At 41.2% G+C, this 23,138-nt stretch overlaps 1 protein-coding gene across 1 annotated transcript in view; it reads right to left on the reverse strand.

Moving 5' to 3' along the window:
• SYTL2 (synaptotagmin like 2) overlaps positions 1-15,975 on the reverse strand; it is a 118,629-nt gene extending 102,654 nt beyond the window's left edge. The window contains exons 1-3 of the mRNA XM_053561269.1: positions 15,907-15,975; positions 4,130-4,251; positions 2,032-2,178 (exon numbers count right to left, since the gene is read on the reverse strand). The gene's annotated coding sequence lies outside the window, so the exon portion shown is untranslated. The remainder of the gene's footprint in view (positions 1-2,031; positions 2,179-4,129; positions 4,252-15,906) is intronic.
• Positions 15,976-23,138: the final 7,163 nt, after the last annotated feature.

The raw sequence follows: 23,138 nt of genomic DNA on the forward strand, positions 1-23,138 counted from the left end.
ATGCTGCAACTCATTAGAGAAAAGAGCTCACAGTTCCTCAATCCCCATCCTCCAATGACTCAAAAGTGCAAATTTGAATTTTAAAAGATAACAACAAATAATACCACCTCCCACTTTTTCAAGGTCACAGAATAGACCCTCTTCTGAACAAACTCAATCCATATTCCCAAATGGGCATATCCTATCTCTCTATGAACTGGTCCCTCTTAGGGAACTTGCATTTATAAAGTATTTCCTGCTTGTTTGAGCTTGATTTCTAATGTTTGCCTGGTATTTGAGAGGAGAAAAAAATCATTATATTGGGGGGAAAGGGAATATAGGAAGTAAGAGTTTAAATAACTACTGGAGTTTTACGTACAAGTAAAAGGAAAGCAGAATTTCCATAAATTACTCCAGGAATTCATGGAAAGTAGAGCCATTTGTTGATACTTTTCTTCTAACAAATAAAATAAATAGATGGCTTTTTTAAATGCCTGGTTCCCTCTCCCTTACAATACCACTAGGGAGAGGGTTAGTGGCTGCACTGTGACCTCCTCATTTATCTCTCAGAATTGCCACTATGTGACCTAGGCAGCTTCCTGGCTGGTAAAATAACTATGTAAAATTGTGGTGTGAGGAGTATATAAATTTGTATATATAAAAGTCTAAGTCTACCATGGTCTGTAGTGAACACTGTTAAGTATTAGCTGTTATCATTACTACTACCACCACTAAATCTCTTCTCAGCATCCCAAATAAAATTGCATCCCAACCAGGGAAAAAAAAGATGTATTTCATTCTCTGAAATGATGATGGCCTGGCCTTAGGTTTAGCATCTGATCTGAAAAGATTGAACCCTCTCTTCCTCAGCCAGAGCACTCTAACAGGAGCGGAGGCTTGAGCTGCTCTGTTCTTTGGACAGCAGAAGAGGACAGAAACTTAAGCCCAGTAGTTCCGGTTGCATTTATTTAACAAATGTTAATTGTGTGTCTAGCCTGTGCTGAGCACTGTGCCAGGTGCTGAATTTATTTGCTCACGGTTAGCACTTTTCACTGCCTTCTCCAGAACCAAAACCTGGTTTCCTTACTGCAACGTGCCACTTATGTAAACAAAATGTTACATAAGAAATAGTTCCCTGGAATAAACAAGAATAGTAGAGGTACCCCAAACAGTCCATTTCTAATTTTTCTTTATAGTTCTATAATACGAAAAGTTTCACCTACTTTTTAAATTTGATAAAGCAGATTATTCCCAGATGAGTTTTTGCCAAATATCTGCCAGAGAGGATGACTTCAGGCACGCTGGCTCTGAAATCAATAAACTGATAGCAGACCACCAATGCCCTCTCCCTCACATCTATCAGCCTGTGAACAGCACTGGGAAGGCCACCACTCTGGGAGTCCCATGGGACCCAGGTGAGGCGACATACAAGCACAGAGCCTGTAGGTAAGCTACCATCACCAAGGAAATCTCCTTCTCTAAGACTTGAAGCTGGGCAATGGAGGCTTAAACTGCTCCATAGAAGAGCCTTACCATAATATACTGAGGCCCAAGTAAAATGCAGCCACTTGTCAAACAGCCAATATAATGATTCTTGTTTTATGAAGTTGCATCATTATATTCAGGAAGCACAGGGAAGAAAAATAGCACTGATTTGGGAGTCAAGCCTGAGGTTGAATTCTAGGGGTGCCCCTTAACAGCTATGTGACCCTGAGCAAATAGTTAACTTCTTTAAGTCTCATTTTCCTTCTTACATTAAATGGCTTCAAATTCCTACCTTTGAGGATCTTTGTGAGGATTAAAGAAATGATTCGCATTAAACACCTCACTGTTGTCTGACCAGTAGTAGAAACTCAACGCAGTAAATGTCCTGCTCCCCCCTCTCATTTATTTTCAGGCAGGAAAACGTCCCAAGGAACTCATTCTCTGCGTTAGAGGAATAATGAGAGGGAATTCAAGGTAAACAATGCCCCAAATTTTTCTCAGAGCCTAATTCTAATGTTTTTAAGGCTCTGACAGTAGCTGAGGTATTATGAAAAAATGCAACCAAACCTTCTCCAAAAGGTCTTCCCAGATTTCACAGAGAGCAACAAGGCTCCAGCTTTGTCCTGCAGAGCACCATCAGCTCAGGACCTGGAGCCCACATCCTCCTGGCTCCTCTGCTCCAGTCACTTTCTATCCAACTCCCCAATGCAGCTGCTGAAACAAAAGATAACGATTTCTCTCTGGACAAGTAATCTAAATATAGGATAGCACAGAGTAAGTAAGGGTAGGCAACCTGCCTTAAATTCTTTGCATTTACTTAATAGTATCTGTCTGTCAGGTCCAAAGCTTGAGTAACACATACTTTAAAATAAACCTAAATACACCAGGAGGCTGGGTGACTTTATAGCTCTTAAGCTTCACTGGGTCTAGATTTAAAATCAGAAGGGTTGAATTTGAGCTCTGGTTCCATCTCAAACTGACCAGCTTATTCTGATAAGCTATTCAGTTTTTCTGAATTACAGTTTCTTCATCTGTGCACTGATAATATTACTTACCTGATGGGGCTATTTTTGCATTAAATTATATCATACATGGAAGTTTTAAAAACTGTAAAGCTCTATACACATTATATTATAAAACTTTAATCTTTTTTATTATTGTCCCTTTGTCAACTACAGTCTGTGTGATACAATAAAATCTTATGAGGTCTATATTTATACATAGCTCTCTCCGGCTGGCTATAGCCTACCTGGGCACTCTACTATCTCACTCACCCCTCAGCCTACATCCACTGTTCCCAAGTTCAGTTTTTTGGTTTTTTGTTCTTGTGAGCCCTCCCATTCCCAGTCCACTTTCAGACAAAAGGATTCATCATAGTTTCTGACACTCTTGGTTTAGAATTTCAAAGCTGACATTTATTTCCAAAAGGTAAAATCTGATTTGGTTTATAGAGGTAACTTAAAAAGTAACTATGTAACCTCCTTGAGCACTGCCTTTTTGTGCCCATATACATATAGTCTTGAGAAACAGGCCCTTCTCTGATGTAAGGACCAATAACTTCTCAGTCTATAAGAGCTCCAAAGTCTTAGCCAAAAAATAAAAAAAGATTGGCTTTACATTTGTAGTATTTCCTGGTGTGCTGAAGGGATTTCCATGTCTGGTCCCAAGTTTGATGATTCACTAGGATGACCCAAAAAGATGGCATATACCACATAGTCACAATTATAGATTATAGTGAAAAGATATAAAACAAAATAAGCAAAGGAAAAAATTACATAGGGTGAAGTCTGGGGAAAACCAGGTAAGAGCTTCCAAAGGTCATCTCCCAGTATATTTACGTAGGACACACAAGTTGTGACAACATGTACAAAATGCTACCCCCCAGAGAGTTCACTAGAGTTTCAGTGTCTAGTATTTTTATCAGGGGCTGGTCACAGCCCCTGGTCACTTCCTGCCAGATATATACCCAAATTCCAGACTGCCAGAAGGAAAGTAGCAAAAACTACATATTTGCACAAACAGTTTAGGCACAGCGAGCTAGTCTTATCATTTAGATTGGTGGGAACCCTTCTGAAATCCAAATTCCCAGGTACCAGTCAAGGACCAAATTTGTAAGCAAGCCTTTCTAAGGATAAGCTGTTTCAGTCCTGCTGTGTTAATTCTTTTCTGCACACTTGGGAATAAAAAACCCAGACATCTAATGAACAATTAACCATTGACCACTACAGAATATAAGAATAGCCAATCTATGTATCAAAATCCTTAAAAAGACAGTGACCATAACTCAGCACTTCAAAGTATATTCATTTAACACACTTTGCACTGTCATGGACTTTAAACATTTAGGAAATAGTAAGTCCTTTCTGCCTTTGCCCTCTAAGAACCTTCAGACCAATAGGAAGATGAGATGAGTGTACCAAGGGTGATAACACACAGTGGTATGTGATATGGTCATAAAAGAGGTATAAGCCAAACACTAAACCAGTTAGAGAAGGAAAAGAAACTCCCTGCTGCAATGAACATAAAGATTTGGAGAAGAATTACTATAAAACTGCAGTTTCAAAGACAGGCAGGAATTGAGAATAATTAACAGGTTGGGAAGAGCTTGACAATGGGGAATAAAAGTCCATAAAAACCATCCATAGCTGGACATGGTGGCAAATACCTGTAGTCCCAGCTGCTCAGGAGGCTGAGGGAGGAGGGCTGCTTGTGCTCAGTAGTTTGAGGCTGGAATGAGCTAGGATGGGACCACTGCACTCCATTCAGGGTGACAGAGCAGGACTCTATCTTTAAAAAGATAAAAAATAAAAACCGAAGCATTCAGTCTTCTTAATGAGTTGTACAGTACTGTCCATGCAGCTTGCTGCCTAACTCTCTGGCCCCGGCCAGACTTGCCTTGAACATGAAACTGTGCCCACCACACTATTTCCCATTTTTCTTGACTTTCTGGTTCCTATTAATCCACTTCTCCTCTCAGGTATCTGTCCTTCCTTCTTCCTCTTCTAGGAAGCCCTACCTTGGCACTCCATCTCCCTCTTCTGTGCCCACATCTGACAACTGGCATCACACTGTGTGGTAATTATAGACATCTCTCTTCCCTGATGAACTCTGAGCCTAAAACAATTTCTGGCACATAATAAACACAGCAAACACTCAGAGAGCATTTGTTGAAAAAATTAACTCTTGTCTCTAAACTGACATTCTTCCTACTTATGGCATGCTGACCTTTTACCAATGAATGCTGTATGCTGACTGATTCACAATAGTTTTAAAATAACAGCAACTAATTTTCAGCAAAGACCAACCCATCATACTGTACTTAAATATTAAACTAAACTCACACACTTAAGTGGTCAATCTATCTCCAGCATAAACACAACCTCAAGGACCTGACCATTCCCGCCGACAGCTCATCAGTCTCGGTGCTTTGGTCTCAAAGGAAAGAGACCAAACCAGAATCTATCACAGGGCTAGTCTGAGACTTGATTAACAGAGAGAAGGACTTGGGGCCTGGCACTTGAAGGAAGACAGGTTCAAAGGTATAGTATTCCAAAAACCAAATGTGAGATCCTGCCATCATTTTAAAACACATCTTGCTCCCTGTAAACTGAATGTCAGCCCATGACTTGTTTCTAGTTCCTGGCTCCTCAGAGAGTGATCCTGGAGCCAGAGAAGGGAAAAACCAAATATATCCACACCCTCTTCACTTCTTCACACACTAAGAAAATACCTGTGTTCAATTCTACAGGAGGGTCACATCTGTCCCCTGTAGAATGTGACAGGTGGAGCCACAACTCCCCCACACCTTTGGCTCCCAGCACACATTAGATCCTTGGAAAAGCAGGTGATCATCTTTACCCATAGGCACTTCTAGTAACCAAGGCTAGTCTCCCCAGTGGCTCTCTCCCAAGGAACACAGGTAATGTGTCAGGTTTTCCCCACGGTATGGATAAAGCAGACAACTATCAGGAAAACATAAACATAGGCCTAGAAACAAGTAAGCACACACTGTGTATACTTGTGTCTGACCCTGACTACTTGGGGAGAAGGACCACCCAGCTTCTTGCAGTTGCCTATAGGTTTTATAGCCCCAGTCTCCCTGCTCCCCCCCCCAGGAAACTCAAACTGCTAACCACAGTAGTGCATGCTACTGCACAGCACTCACCAAAACCGACAAGCACTGGATGTCAACTATTTCTAGAATCTTAAACTCAATTCTGGAGATACCATGTAATATGATCAACTCCAAAACAAGACAATTCATCTTTGGAATACTTTGGCTCCAGTGTGTCCAGTGTGATCTAGTCCTTAACTTATAGCTCATGCCCATAATCTCAGCACTCTGGGAGGCCAAAGCAGGAGAAGCCCCTGAGCTCAGGGAGTTCAAGACCAACCTAAGAGCAGACACTGTTTCTACCAAAAATAGAAAAATTAGCTGGCCGTGATGGCACTCACCTGTAGTTCCAGGTACTTGGAAAGTTGAAACAGGAGCCTAGGAATTTGAGGTTGTTATGAGGTAGGCTGAGGCCATGGCACTCTAGCCCAGGCAACAGAGCAAGATTCTGTCTCAAAAATATATATATACATGGAGTAATTTTCCAACACAGTATGTACCCTCTTGTAGAAGTCTTAAACGGGAGCACGGTCTTTCCAAATATCATAACCTTTTACCAGAAAAACTTTAAAATATAGTATCTCATTTGTACCCAAGAGTCCAAACAAATGTGCAATTGACCTCAAATCTGTATTCCATACTTTGGAAAGTGTTACTTTCCTAAAAAGAAATTTACTTACTTCCCTCACAATATTGAGGTCCATTTGTTCCTTGCATCCTCCAAGATAAAGTTTCTTGGCTCATTTCACCTTTGCTCTTACCACATTAGCACCTCCAGCCATGACTTATCTGCACCCATGTGCCAATTCATTGGTCTCTCCCCATTCACTTAGTGTCCCGTGCCTTTCTTGTCTCCATGCCTTTGAATGTGAAATGTCCTTGAACCTTTCCCTCTACCCCACTCCTTCTCAATCTAGCAAACTCCTCCTTAGCTATGGGTCTAGCTCATCTGCCACCTTCCCACCTTTTCAGCCAGCTGTTCTCTCAGCAGTCTCACAATAAACTGTATTTCTACCTATTTACATTAGAACATTTACCATGTTGTACTTTAGGGTAATGTATTACTCTACCATTGCTACCCTTAATAGCCAAGAGAAAGGGAAGGAAGAGAGCAGAAAAAGGAAAGAGAAACAAACTGGCATTTATTGAACAGTGATTCCATGCAAGGCACAGTGACTCTATGAATGCAATTTTTTCAGAAAAGGAAAATGAGACTTAGAGAGTTTAAGTTACGTGCTCAATTACATAAGTAATAAGTGAATCCAAGCTTTAAACTCAAGCTTCTCTGAAGCAAAAGCAAGTTCATTCTGCTACAAAGTGGCCTCTATGGGAAACATAAGCTTCCACACCCACTCTTGCCATGGACAGCAGCCAGAAATGCCTACTTTACTATAACCCCTCTCTTATCACCTTGCCAGCCATTGTGCTTCATAATTCTGGCTTCTGACCTTCAACTTACAATTGCACTTCAAAATCATGCTATTAACAATCAGATGGCAAAACACCCATAAGAGAATCCAGTGATTACATTTAAAGAAGGATGGTATGATGATGCTATTTTGAAAAGACTCAAGGGGCCTGGCGCAGTGGCTCACACCTATAATCCTAGCACTTGGGAGGCTGAGGTGGATGGACTGCGTGAGCTCACGGGTTCAAGACCAGCATAAGCCAGAGTGAGACCTCATCTTTAAAAAAAAAAAAAACAAGAAAATAAAAATAGCCAGGTGTTGTGGTGGGTGCCTGTAGCCCTACCTACTTGGCAGGCTGATGCAAGAGAATAGCTTGAACCCAAAAGTTTGAGGTTGCTGTAAGGTGTGATCCCATGGCACTCTACCAAGAGTGACCAAGTAAGACTCTGTCTCAAAACAAAAGTGCACATTATAAAAGAGAGTAAAAAAGTATCATAGTATGTGAGTGATATGACTAGGACATCTGGTATAAAAAATTCTTTAATTTAAATAAATCCCCATTTCATGTGCAGTATAAAGATCAAATTCATTTTTACTCAAGCTCTTCAGTCTATTTCCTCTCATTTATCAGGCTGTGATACCCCCAGATAAAAGGTAAGTGGGGTCTTCTTGCCGGTTCTCCAGAGTTGTGTGCTGCTTAGTAACTAGAGCAGCAAGCAGCTGACTCCTCAGGCTGTGTTGTGCTGGGAAAACTCATTTTCTTTTCCTTGGAGGAATATGTCAAGTCCATCGTTACATCTCTATGGTCACAGAAATATCCCAAGTTTTCTGGAACAGTATCAGTTTCAAACATTATAGTCTGCTATGAGGCTCATACCAAACAATATGTCTTAACACAGGAGTCAGCAAGGATGATCATAACATCTTTCCTCTAAAGAACTTCCCCCAAAGAGGTAGTATTGAGAAGTGGAAAGAGCACAGGCTTTGGAGTCAAAGTAAGTAATCTGAGCTCAAATGTTTGTTTTTTCACTTACTGTGGAACGTTGGGCAAGGTACTTAACTTCCGTTTTTCCATTTTCTGCCAGTAAAATGGATAATCATCATCTACTTTAGAAAGTAATCCTGCTGATCAGATGAGCAAGGGCCTAGCAAGGGACTGACATATAATATGCACTCACTGGATAGCAGACATTCTGTTTATCATGTTCTTATTATTTGTACCATCCCTAAAAGGAATGGAAAAGAAAAATACTATTTTTTTCTTCATAAGTAAAGGAAGAAATAAATGATGTGATTTACCTAATGCAAATAGAGCTAGCATTTAACATCCTAAGGCAACAGTTCAGTTACTACATTCCAGGACAGTGTGGATTCCTAAACAGGCTACTAAGGGGCTGACTCATCGCTTTGTAGTCTAGTGTCACCCCTATATTCTATAAAATACTTAAACAATTTTTAATTTTTGCAACAAGCCCATTTCCAAGTATTATCTTGTGTGATCAAAATACTGGCCAAGGCTGGGCGCAGTGGCTCATGTCTGGTAATCTTAGCACTATGGGATGCTGAGGCAGGAGGACTGCATGGGTCAGGAGTTCCAGACAAGCCTAAGTAAGACAGAATGAGACACCTTCTCTACAAAAAATAGAAAAATCAGCCAGGCATGGTAGTGCACACCTGTAGTACCATACTTGGGAAATTGAAGCAGGAGAATTGCTTGAGTCCAGGAGTTTGAGATTGCTGTGAGCTATGATAACATAATCTAGTTGGAGCAAGAGGGGAAGACCCTGTCTCAAAAAATAACTAATTAAAGGAGGAGGATGGATGGAGGGAGGGTGATTGGTGGGATCACACCTACGGTGCATCTTACAAGGGTACATGTGAAACTTACTAAATGTAGAATATAAATGTCTTAACACAAAAACTAAGAAAATGCCAGGAAGGCCATGTTAACCAGTGTGATGAAAATATGTCAATTGGTCTATAAAACCAGTCTATGGTGCCCCATGATCGCATTAATGTACACAGATATGCTTAATAATAATAATAAAAGAAACTTACTAAATGTAGAATATAAATGTCTTAATACACACACACAAAAACTAATTAATTAAAAATAAATTTAGGCTGGGTGTAGTGGCTCACACCTATAATCCTATCACTGTGGGAGGCTGAAGCAGAAGGATCACTTGAGGCCAGGAGTTTAAGATGAGCCTGGACAAGTGAGACCCCATCTCTACAAAAGATTTTATATATATATAAGAATATATATATTCTTTTTTTTTTTTAATTAGCCAGACATGGCAGTGCACACTCAGTCTCAGCTAGTTGGGAGGCTGATGCAGAAGGATCACTTGAACCAAGAATCTATCAAAAAATAAAATAATAATAAATTTTAAGATTTTTTATAAAGAAAAAAAGACACTGGCCAAGCTATGTATACTCATTCTGCATCTAGGACTTAGTTTGCAGCTTTCTCATTTCATAAACAATAGAGCAGAATACAATTAAGTTATAGGTAGGAAACAAGTACATCAGAATACCTTCTGATGATTCAAATCGTGGGTTCTGGAGTCAGACTGCCTGGGCTGAAATCTCTGTTCCTCTTCCAATTAGCTGTGTCACTTGGGCAACTTACTTATCTGTGCCTCAATTTCCCACTCATAAAATAGGACAATAATAGTATTAATAATAGGGTATTGTAAGGATTAAATTGAAGGAGGTACAATGCTTGGAATAGTACCTGGTGCACATAGTTATTGTTCAATAAATGTCAGATATCATCATTCACTTGCCTCACAGGGTTGAACAAAGCAGTCTGAAGCAATCAGATACAATACATGTTAAATTAGCAACCAAAGACATACAGATCAGACAAAATACTCTTAAAATAACTGAGGAAAATGAATCCTACTATAACCAATTACTGCCCCAGGTGCCATCAATGTAGTAGAGATCTATCTACAGATCAAATGCCTGTGGTTTCAATTATTCATAAGTTATCTTGAAGATATGTCACGTAAAAATTGTAATTAAATCAAAAATAGCACCAGATAAGTACAAGGTGGTAAGTCCTTGGCTGATCAGTCTTTGGCCAGCTATAGCATCTCAGTCTGGTTTGCTGAGTTTTATTAAATATATGATCTTATTTAATCCTCTCAACAACTTTGTGAGGCAGGTCTGATCATTCCCAATTTACAGGACCAGGAACACATGGAGGAAATGATATGCTGTGAAATAGTTACAGACATGGGTATAGCAAAGGTCTTAGGATTCAATCCTGAACACATCCCAAGATGGCAGAATGGAACAATCCTAGAAATACATTCTTTAAAAAAAAAAAAAACTCGAACCGAAATCCAGACCCTTTACTTCTAAAACGCAAATGGCCAGTCTAAAATCAATAGTGATAGGGAATCTGCCCTAAGGAATCTAACATGCTGCAGCTAAGTCTTCCTCCCAACACAGAGCAGCAGCAGAGGAGGGCAGGGCCCGCCAAGGCACAGATCTGATTGGGCAACTTAGCATGGCCTGGGATCCAGCCCATACCCTCAGCCTCACAACCCTGTGTTTTAATCAAGTGACTCAGTCAGCGGCAGGAGAGCTCAGGCGCCTGTGGCCGTGAGTAATGGCAGCACAAAACACATCTGTGTAATCAGAGGTTGATGGCAATAGCGCCAGTTCTGTCAAAACTTACAGTAAAACAATGCTTCTGCAAGGGGGAAAAATGCATCTATTCACCCAGAAGTCAAGTGATGCTTGTCTTTCTCCCTCTAACTCAGAGTACAAATTTGTGAAATTGTTTACTAGATCTTATGTTCACCCACCCACCCCCAAATATTTCTTGATGCGTTATATCTACAAACAGGACAATTTATCTAGAAATAAACCAAATCTATTTCTATAAGTAGCTACAGAGTATCTAGAAAGTGTGACATCAGGCAATGCTGTTATTTTGGCCTTCTTTCATATTAGTCGTCAATAGAAAGGATAATTCACAGTAAAGTGTTTTGTAGGTCGTCAGTACGTCACACTGATAAAGAAGTCGCTCATAGCATTGCACCACATTTCAGCAAAGACTTCATTTCAGGACGGTGATTCATTCATTCTTTCATTTGTTCATATATTAATTTCAAAATACCTTACTAAGTTCCCATTGAGCACCAGGAACTACGTCAGGCTCTGTGTATGCAGAATTAAACTACAAAGTCCAAGCCCTTGAGGGCTCAATCTTTCCCCAAATTGGTCTTTTCATCTCCATCCTGTTCTAACCACTGCTGCATATACTCTACCCTGCCTTCCTCCTTCCTTCCCTCCTCCCTCACAGTACTGAGCCTCTTAAGAGGAAGGTCATGTGCTTCTTCCATATTCTGCAAAAGTCCTAGCACAGGGCCAAGTGCCCAGGGGGCATTAAGGAAAAATACTATATTCAGAGACCTAAGAGGCAAGTACTTGGTCAAACACATGGCTTCATTACCACAATTCCTGTCAACTCATCTTCCCCAAAACTGCCTGAAAGCAGTATCTCTTCCCAAGAATCTCAGGAGATTCTAGATTAATAGTAACAAATAAGTGAATGAAACAACTCTCCTGTCCATGATCTGTGGCTCATATGTTCTGCTTGAGGACCATCAGCTGGAGATACCCACAGAAAATCATGAGGGGGTGCCAAGCAGGGAAGGAACCTGCAGCTTTGGGGCCACATGTGGTTTTCTTAAGTGCAGCCTTTTGACTGAATTCAAAGTTTTATAGAACCAAATCCTCTTAATAGTTCATTTTCTGACACCTGATTTATCTGGATATGGAAATTCTCTACTAGACCTCTATTTAGGCAGACATGAATGGAAAATAACTCTCTAACTCTCTCACTTCATAGATAAAGAAACTAAGGCTCGGGGAGAGGATGTGACTAAACCCAGATCATGCAGATTGTCTCTGACAGATTCCAAGTAGAAAGCAAGCCACCTGCCTCCCAGGGCAGGGCCTACTGCCAGGAGCAGGATGCATGCCTGAGGGCTGCCCTTGAAGCAATGGCTACTGGCACTCACTATGTCCCCATGGGTGGTTGGCCTTTCCAGTTTCTCTTATTGCTTCCTCCTAACAGGCCTCTGCCTTGCTTAGGGCAACTGGAAACAGCTCTCAAGAGCTCTAGGACTCCCATGCAAGTGAATAGCTCCCTTCAATGGCAAGTCTGCTTTTATTCTGTAAAATGGGACTACCTTTACTTCTTCTCCTCTGTTAAGGATTATCTTGAGGATCCAGATGCTAGCCACCAAGAAATCCTACATTCTTTCAAGAAAACTTAGAATAGTGTCCTGACAGAGCATTTATATCATAATTAAGTCCTACTAATGTTAAGCCAAGAGTTGGATTTCAGCATTTTATAAAGACTGACAATACTTTTGATCTTTCTACCTTTAAACTTTTTAAATAGCATTTATACTTGTACACAATTCAAGTAACAAACATTGACACCTGACACTTGAGCCTTGAAGTGACTCTGGTAGTGGAAGCTAAGAGAGGTTCATTATCCCCAATTTACAGAGGTAACTGGCTCAGAAAAGCTACTTGTCTTTCCCAAGGCCTCAACAGTGCAAATTAGCTTTTGAATGTTCTGCTCAATTTTTGTATGTTAACAACGCTGAAGAGCTGCCTTTTCTGTATATTTGAGATATTTAGCAAGAAGCACAGCTTGACCCTGTGACTTTAGCAACACCACTCCTCTGCTGAAAACTAAATGCCACAGGGAAATTATGGGGAAGCAGAGTTGGCTTTGAGGCTCACAAACCTTTATCATGCTTTTAATTATTCATAATTTATTCTCTACATTCTTTTAAAAACACCCTGAGATAGTTCTTAGCTCTGATAACAATTCAATGAAAAGTAAGAGCTAGGGTGCAATGGCTCACCCCTATAATTCTAGTACTTTAGGAGGCCAAAGGAGGAGGATCACTAAAGGCCAGGAGTTTGAGACCAACCTGAGACGCTGAGACCTCATCTCTACAAAACAAATGTTTTGCTTTTTTTTTTTTTTAATTAGTTAGACATGATGGCACATACCTGTAGCCCCAGCTACTTGGGAGGCTGAGGCAAGAGGATCACTTGAGCCAAGAGTCTATGATGGCAGAACTGCACTCTATTGTGGGGCAACTGAGCAAGACTATCTCAAGTAATAAATAAGTAAATAATTTTTAAAAATTGTCTACCAGTGACATGCTAATTTTTTAAAAAGGGTTGCATTCATTTGTGTGTGTTTAAATTTACTCACATAGGTGCAGAGAAAAAGATTTGGAAGGCTATAACCCAAATATATTGATTTTATTTATTATTATCAATGCTAATTTGTATTTTACCTTTTTTCTGCAATGAACAAGCATAGTTTTGGTAATAAGAAAATAATAAAGGATATTTTTATTTCTAAAGCATATTGTTCATTCTGAAAAATGGGAAAATAGTTGTCTCTCCAGACAGTTGAAAAGCTCTATTACTGTGAATCAGAGACTAGAAAATATAAACAGTCAGTATGCTAAGCTCCCCTAGAACTTTGGCCCTGCTTCTCCCTCTGGGTACTCCACGCCCCCGAGTATATAATAATCTACTAGGACATCAATTTTGCTCTATTATTTTGAGAACAAAACTTTTTTTTATATATTTAAACCAAAGTCCACATATCATTAATTCAAACAAAAAAAACTGTGTAAGTCCTTCAAACAATTTTCAAGTTTTCTGGGGCCAACATAAACTATACCCTGAAGCTGGGTGCACTTATTGGTCTTCTTTCCCATTGGAAGGTATTCTACAGAGAAGTTTGGGAAGCCCTATAGCAAATTGCATCAATCGATTTCCATGCCCCCTTTTTAACCTCATTAAACCAAATCACTCGTAATCTACTATATTTTTAAATTTTCTTTTTCAAACAGGTGGTAGCAAGCATATTAGCATATTAGATCTCTGGAAGTCTACAGGGGCACAGTTTACCCTACCTCCTTGCTCAAGAGGGAGAACTTGCTGGGATGGCATCCTGACTTTTGAAGACAGTGAGGCCTGCGCTGCCCCTGGGCAGCCTCACATTTTCAGAGGGCAGCAGACCACTCTGCACAAGGTACTAATTCATTCATTCTACAAATGTTTATTGAGTGAAGTCTGAAAAAAACCCTCTTAGGAAACAGTGGGATCATTCACAAAGCAACGGTCAAATCTAACGGATCAGATGTGGATAATCAATCTTTCATTAGACCCCAAACCACCTCTAGGATAAAGCAAACAGGCCCCTGCCCCACCCACGCACTAGCAGCTGGGCAGAATCAGGCAGATTCCCTCCAGAATAACCAAAACTCCTGCACCACAAGTGACATAATAGTTCTAAGACACTTTGCATAGTGTCTGACGCCAAGTGAGAGCTCAATAATGTTAGTCGCTTTAACTCTTCTTATTCTGGCTTATTCTTACAAAGAAAGTGAAAAGAATACAGGTTTTAGAACTCAACTAAATTCAGATCTCAGGTATGCTACCTTCTAGTTATGGAAGGAAAATAATCTTCGTGAGCCTCAGTTCGCCATCTGTGAAATGAAGAAATATATAGTATACCATCCCTCAAGTGACTTGTGAGAATTACAGACATATTACAGGCAAAGAAGATTGCCTGGCCCATAGTAAATGCCCAATAAAAGACAGTCAACATTGCCCTGCCACCTCCCCACACCTTCTCCTTCCTGGCTGTTCATCAAGGGCCCTGGAATGTGATTTCACCTGGATGCCACACTAGAGGGGAGGTGGGGAAGAACTACAGAGAAGTGCAGCGGGGAAGTCAGAGGAGGAAACTGCTGGGGATCTTCCACAGGAACACTTTAAAGTCCTCAGCTCCTTTCAACCACCTTACTTTGGCTGCTCCACCGGCTGACAGCAGGGGCCACAATCCCCTGGGAATGGCTACCTGGAAATATAGGAACCTAGGTAACAGTTTAAAGGTGTCTGTCTGAGTGCCCTCCCTCCTCCAAGGAAGGAACTTTTTCTGCACACCCCTGCCAGGCTCTGGCTGGGTCAGGAGACTTGACAGTGTGATTCACACTGTGTTCTCATCAAGCTTCCATCTCAACCCACAGACCAAAGTCCTAGAGGTGCTGGTCACAAACCATCACTACATCAAAGTAAGGACTTGTCATTAAGGCGGGAAGTAGAGCCCCTCAAAGTCAAAGAGGATTTATAAAGGGAGGAGAAAGGAAAGGGAAGAGGCGGCAGTAAGGGTGCTGAGAGAGAAACCCACTTCCTACATGCTGGCGGAGCCCTGTGTCTTAGAGACGCTGAGACAGTCGGTTTTCCACTTCGAAAGATAAATCTCGCTAGTGTGATTTCTATAGCTCGCCACGGATGAAGTGTAGGAAGAGAATTCCAAAACAGAGAAATCATCAACCCCTTAGCGCCCTTCCCAACGCCCCACCTGTAAGCAGGTCCTAACCCCCTACCTTTCTGCACCTGAGTCCTGCCAACAGCCAGCCCCAACCCCACCCTGGTCAGTCCTCGGAAGCCCAGAAAGCCTCACTGCCCAGCAGAGCCCCTGCCCACCTGGGCACCCCAGCTTCCTGGAGGCTCAGCCGCCTGGGCAGCGGAAGTCGCTCTTGAGTAGGAGACCCAGGAAGGTTGTTTGTCCAGTGCCAAAACGCGGTTCTAGTTTTAGAACGCAAGAGACATTTAAATAACATCATTCTACACCAACTCCCTTATTTAACAGAGAAAGAAAGAAAGGCCCAGAGAGTGAAATAAAGTTGCCCGACGTAACACACCTAGTAGCCAAGTAAGTCGAGACTAGAACCCGGGTGAGCTCCTTGGAGTCGCGGCGGGCTCCCTGGTCCCGTCCCCCTCAGCCCTGTGATCCCCGCCGGGCGGCCCCGGGCGCGGCGCGTTACCTTTCTCCGGGCTACCCACCGCGAGCCTTCCCTCTCTCCACCGGCACTGGCGACTCTGCCCCGCTCGCGCTCCCGGGGCCGCCCAGGTGTCGCCGGCGGCTGTCAGCTCAGCGCCGCGCGTGCAGGCTCCCCCTGCGGCGGCGGGCGGGGCCGCTCATGGGCTCGGGCCAAGGGCGCCCGCCCCTCCGCGCCGGCTCCCCGCCCTGCGCCCGCTCCCGGCTCCCGGCACCCGCCGCCCGCCCCTCCGCGCCGGCTCCCCGCCCCGCTCCCGCTCCCCGCCCCGCGCCCACTCTCCGCCCGCTCTCCGCACCCGCCGCTCGCCGGCTCCTGCCCTCTCGCCTCCCTTCGTTCGCCTTCCGCCCCCTTGTGCTGCTTCTCTCCCTTTCCTGGGCTCTTTCTCAAGTGTACCCTGCCCTGAAACAACTTGTCTTCTGTGCAAATGAAGAAAGCAGCACTGTTACTTGTTGCTCACTGCGCGTTAGAGGGCGCAGAGCTCCAGAGCGAACGGTACGAGGAGCCCCCGCCCCCAGAGCGGGCGCAGAAGCCACGCGGGAAGGGGAGCGGGTGGCGCGGAGCCCAGCGATGGGGACAAGTTGCTTTAATCCTCAGGACACCAGTTTCCTCATGTATGAAACAGAAAGAAAATGCAGTGCCTCACAGATTGTTGAGAAGATTAAATGAAGTGATGCTTCAAAAGTATCTAATAGTACCTGGGTAAACGGTGAGCGCGATGTGTACTGCCTGGAGCCGCTCACTGCAAAGGGGACTGGTAAGCTGGTGGAAGACTGGCTGGTGGGGAAGCAGGAACTCCTACACGTACAAAATTGTATCATAGCCAATTTGAAACGTTCCTGATGATGGAGAGAGCCCAGGCAAACTTCTGAGACAGGTGAACCTTAAGTCCTTCTTCTTCCTCATCATCCAACTGAGGGTGGTCCACATCTGCCTTTGGTTCTTCCAAAGGTCTTTCTCCCAAATTTACACGTGCTTATCTCCAAGGGCCTCATTCAGTGCCAGAGGCAGAGCTCCTAACCTAATCTTCCTACTGTGTTCCTACTGTGTTCCTTTCTAGTCTTCCTACCGTGTTAAAGTTTTCATGCGACCTTTGAGAGTCTCTAGTGCAATATTTTTAACCTTTTACTTCTCACGGCCTACTTGAACCTGTAAACTTTGCCGCACACTTAAATTATGTTGATCCAAAAAAGTGAATACGTGGGTGGTGCCTGTGGCTCAAACGAGTAGGGCGCCGGCCCCATATACCACAGGTGGTGGGTTCAAACCCGGCCCTGGCCAAAAACTGCCAAAAACAAACAAACAAACAAACAAAAAACGTATACTTACTGTGCTTTGAACTTCTTTAGAGAATAATTAATGGTCTTCTCAGGGGGCGCCAGGGTGCCACAGCACACTGGTTGAAAATCACTTGCCTAGTTTGTCCCTGTGCAGGATGAGCACTCAGAATGCAAAAGAGGAACAAGCCACTCACCTTGCTTTTGAAGAGACAAATATGTAAGTAATTTCAATTTAGGGTAAGTGCTGTAATAGGTGTTCAAAGTGTATCAAGTCACACATACCCCACAGGAGGTGGACAATGAAAGTTTGATTAAAGTTTAATTATGAATGTGACCAAGGTAAGTCTTGAAGTCAGGTCAGACAGAGGGGGTGAGGAACACTCTGTTCTCAGGCATAGAGTCTTGCTCACAACTGGGTACCTGGCATCACCTGGCACAGAGCTTTGAAGGAATTAAATACTTGCTATTCCCAGCATTGCTGCTCCCCTGGTAACAAACACAGTACCTAACTGCTCAGGATCTTCAGGTCAAGTTCTCGGACAGGCAGATGGAGGAGAAATTTTGAATGTCTTTGAGTGTCTTTTTGGGTCCCTCAACAAACCCAAATCTTGCATGGCTCAGAAATTAAAAGCTAGAGCTCTTATGTCTAATGACCAAGGTCCAAATACTGGCTCTATCAGTTTCTAACAGGACGTTAGGCCAAATAATCAACCTTTCTATGCCTCAGTTTGCTCATGGGTTGAAGAGAATAATTACACTTTTCTCTCAGGCCTACTGTGAAGGTTAAAATGAGAAAATGTGCACGTTTATCACAGTGCCTTACACACTGAGAGAAATGAATAAGCCTTGGTTGACATGATTATATCAAGTCAGCAGTGGCCTGTCCCACTTAACATAGGAGACTGCCACCCTTCAAAATGGTTTGCATGTGAGCTACACTTAACCTTCACAGAATTCTATTTTGATATTAAAGAGAAAGGCAATGGAGTAGGGATACTACAGTGCAGGGTTAAATGTCCAGACTTTGGTGCATGTCCAGGCCCCACCACTGAACTAGCCAGTATCTTTGGACAAGTCACTTAACCTCTGTTAATGGCTATTCTTCTTCTATAAAATAGAAATTGTAATATTACCTTCCCTGAGCAAAGGCAATAATGTAGCACATTGCCTGGTCCAAGGTAAGAGCTCAATCAATGTTAGCTAATAGTGTAATAATGACTGGAGGAAAGTTATTATAGTTGGTTTTGTTATTTTTTATATTTTTTATTTTGTTTAAATCAAAACTGTACATACCAGCATATTACAGTTTTGGAAAGGGAAGAGTAACCTAACAGCAATATATTAGAAGAGGAAGTATAATCGATCCTTAAAAAAAAACTAAACCTAAAGGTTGGTGTTGGATCTGTGAAAATTAACTGGCACAGGAGTAGAAGTGAGCTTAGAAACCTGCAAGAGGGGAGGTTTTTAGTTGGGGATGTGTTATTTAAATTCAGAACTCCTGTCTGAGCAAGGATGAAATTCTTGCAGCTCTATGGATCTGAAATAAAATAGGGTATTGTTTGGAGGACCATGTATGACTGCTCTCTGAGCTGCTCTTTTGGAATCATGGAATGCCATAGGACTAGTGCTTTTAAATAAGAATCTGGAATTTTACTGCTAACACCAGCCAGCTGTGATTTTTGTAGTCACAGGCCCATTGCAGAGTTGTTCAGTTTTAACAGTTAGTAGATAAATATTCATTGGTGGGACAGGGCTAGGTGTGGTTTCTTCAGGCTTGAAACGGCCTTCCCTCTCTTTCTGACTCAAGGAATCCTTCTCATGCATCAAGGCCAGGGACAAATATCACCCAATTCTGCCCTCCTAGATTGAATAAATTAATCCTTACAACCTCTCCAACTCCCATTGTGTATTCCTCAAGGGTTTTCTTGGCATGATTTCATTCTGTCTTGTCACAGTATCTGCCACTCCCCACTAGTTTTAAAGATCACCCACTTCAGAGACCACTTCTTTCTCTTGATTCTTACCACCTTCATCCTTCTCCTCCCACCTTCTCTAATCCAAATGATTTGTACACCATTCCACTCAATAAATGCCTGTTAAATTGCATTGGGCCCATGGGTCTCTCATAGTAGGCATGTTACGAAGGCAGTGCTTTAGCGATAGTGGGAAAGTGCCCCCTTTTAAAGACATGACTTTATCTTTAAGCTATGTAGATTCTTACCCACCAAGAATTGTAGATATTATTAAAATGCTATATAATTATGTCTGTGGTAATGTGGGTAGATGACTTATAGCAGTAGATATCAAATATACAGCATTTAGAACACAATTTACTTGGGGTACGAGGTCACCAAAGCAAGAATTTGATTTTTTAAGATAATTTATAAATACTAAATATGTTTTTAACTTTTGAAAGTACAAAACTTTGGCCTTGAATCAAATTGGGTTAGCAATCTCTCCACAGTCTTTAATAATGCCTTGCATTTCTACAGGGCTTTGTATTTTTCAAAGGCCTTTCACTATGATTATCTTGTTTGATCTTCACTCAACCCTATGATCTACCAAGGGCAGCTATTAGTATATTCATTTTACAGATAAAGATAGCATAGACTTAAGAGGATCAGGCCTTTAAATCCATGCCAAATGGCAAGCTAATGACAAAGTCAAGGTCGGAACCCAGGGACCTATTATACCAGAGACATTTCTGATATTCAGTGAGGATAGTGGCCTCATTATGTATATAGCCTACATGAACAATAATCTTATGCACAAATGTGTCTGAATTTACATTCATGACTATGTTCCTTTAAAAAGTAAATAACTCATATAGAGTTCCTTTAAAAAGGAAAACCTTTGTAGTGGTTACCTCTCTCAGATATGTATAATTGTAATTATTTATTATTTTAGTGCCTTTCATTTGTATATACCAACATTATACTTCTTTCAAAACCTCTAGGTTTACTCTATCAGTGCTTTAGAACAGATGTTCTTATTTTAATGTTTAGTGAAAATCAAATATTACTTCAAAAAATAAAGTACCTCCACTTACATAAGGTATCTAAAATAGACAAATATAAAGAGACAGAAAGCAGAATAATGGTTACCAGGGGTTGGGGGCAGTTGATAATAGGCAGTTATTGTTTAATGGATATAGAGTTTCAGTGTGGGACCATGAATGGTGGTGATGGCTGCAGAATAATATGAAAGTACTTGATGCCAAAGAACTGTACATTTAAAAATGATTAGAATAGTAAACTTTATATTGTGTATATTTTACCGCACTTTAAAAAAAAAGAAGACCATCTGGTTTTATTAATATTAGAGTCACTTGTAGAAGAAGGCTAACAATCTCAGAACTTATAACCTTTTCTTAAATTTATTTTTTGAAATTCATCTGACCTAAAAGCCTCTCTGTACTTACTGCAGAAGAAAAAGCAGTGATCTGTAGGGAATCCGTCTAACCTTTTTTAAAAATCCAAAATGGGATTGAAGTTTGTGTGATAAAGCAAGATCCTGGTAGATTATTGTAGATACTGAGTGCTTCTTACCTCAGGTACTTGACTAAATTCTTTTATTCCCATCATTTCATGAAACCATCTGAGTAGCTCTAAGTGGTTACAGATGACAAACTGAGTTATATGAAGGTTAAGTTACTCACCCAGTGAGATGCTGTCTCAAAAAAATAAATAAATAAAAAGGAATAATAAGACCTAAGAATTACCCAATGTTGTAGAGACCAGCCTGAGCCAAAGTGAGACCCCGTCTCTAAAGATAGGAGTTGTGGTGGGCGCCTGTAGTCCCAACTACTTGGGAGGGTGAGGCAAGAGAATTGCTTAAGCCCAGGAGTTTGAGGTTGCTGTGGCTATGATGCCACAGCACTCTACCAAGGGTGACAAAGTGAGACTCTGTCTCAAAAAAAAAAAGAAAAAGTTATTCACCCAAGGCTACCCAGCCTGTGCTGTCCAAAATGGTAGCCACCAGCTACATGTGGCTATAGAGCATTAGAAATGTGACTACTCTAGATGGAGATGTAAGTGTAAAACACACAATATCTCATCAATAATTTCTATATTGATTACATGTTGAAATTAAACATATTATTGAAATTAATTTCATCTGTTTCTTTTTACTTTTTAGTGTGGCTACTGGAATATTTTAAATTAAATCTGTAGCTTACATTAAATTTATTTTGGACAGGGTTTCTTGAGGCCAACTGGATAACTCTCTCTATCTCAGTTTTCCCCCTTGGGAGAAGGGGCAGTAGCTTGTTTTCCATTGTCTCAATGGCAAGTTCTTTCATCATCTCCTTCTTACCATCATGCCATGTCCAGAGAGGGACTTTTTATTTATTATCAGGACAGAAAAGACATATTTAAAAAGGTAACCTCTGTGTTCATTATTCTGTTTTAGAATTCAAAGTGCAATAAGAAAAATACTATTGACTAGGGTTTTTAATCCCTTTTCAAGTACAGAGGATTCTTGATTAACCATACATTTACAGAATGGAGTGCCTAGTGTAGATGAAACATAATTTTGTTCCATTCCTTATTTATTTATTCAATTATTCATTCATATATTCATTTCATATTATAAATATTTATTGAATGACCACTATGTACGTGGTATATCATTATGAAAAATTCAAAGATGACCAGATTAGTGTCTGCTGTTGGTTCTTTAACAAAAAAAAAAACATTAGTTTATCTCCTTGCTTTTTTATACTGAACATCACAGGCAATATGATATGATAGAAAAGCCCTAGACTAGGTGTTATAAGGCCCAGAATCCAGCCTGGTTTTATGTAAAAATAAGCAGATCTCTTCAACTCTGAATCTCAGATGTTTTTCTTCTGTAAAATTAGAAAGGATAAAAACGTCAATTTTGCGTGTTGTGAGAATAATAAGATGGTAATTTACAATTACTATTTCTTATTTATAGTGAAGTCAGGAGATTTGGCTTCTCTTCTGGACCCTACTAACAACAACAAAAAAGGGTAAGTCATTTAATCTCTCCTGCGTCAGTGTCCTTATATCTAAAATTAAGAGATTACACCACATAGATTCCAACACCTCTTCCAGATCAAAACTCCAGATTTTAGGAAGTTCATGATTTTAAGGTAATCATTCTCTGAAGATCAGCATTTAAATTTACCATAGTCATAATTATATCAATTTTCTAGTCATCAGTCTTATAGGATTTAAATGTATAAGATACTGGAAGTCTCCCTGAAAATTGTGCTTGATTGTAGCAGAAAAAAAAAAATCTCTGCTTCAGATTATTTTACCATGTTTTGCCCTCTGCTTTATTTATTTATTTATTTATATTTTTGAGACACTTTGTTGCCTGCAGTAGAGTGCTGTGGCATCACAGCTCACAGCAACCTCAAACCCTTAGGCTTAAGCAATTCTCTAGCCTCAGCCTCCCAAGTAGCTGGGACTACAGGCACCTGCCACAATGCCCAGCTATTTTTTTGTTGTTGTTGTAGTTATCGTTATTGTTTAGCACGCCTGGGCCGGGTTTGAACTCACAAGCCCTGGTGTATGTAGCCGGTGCTCTAACCACTGAAATGTGGGTGCAGAGCCACCCTCTGCATCTTTAAAAGCCAAGTGGAAGAGGAAAAATATTTTTTAAAATTAGAAACAACTATTCTAGTTATCTATTGGTATGTAGCAAGCTACTTCAAAACACAGAGATTAAAACAATGATTTATTTTTTTTTATAGTTCTGTGGGTTGGATGATTCCGCTGCTGCTCTCAACTACTTGGGATTTTTTATGTAGCTGTATTCAGCTTAGAGCTCAGCTGAAGCTGCAATACCAAAGATGGCCTCGCCTTCCCCTGAGCCTCTCTCCACATGGCCTCTCCTCCTTAAGAAATCTAGCCTAAGCTTTTCACGGGGTGGCTGGATCCCAAGCATTGCAAGTCAAGACCCATTTGCAAGTGTTTGTGTCATGCTTGCT

The sequence above is a fragment of the Nycticebus coucang genome, chromosome 14 (assembly GCF_027406575.1).
Source record: "Nycticebus coucang isolate mNycCou1 chromosome 14, mNycCou1.pri, whole genome shotgun sequence".
Taxonomy (NCBI): Eukaryota; Metazoa; Chordata; class Mammalia; order Primates; family Lorisidae; genus Nycticebus; species Nycticebus coucang.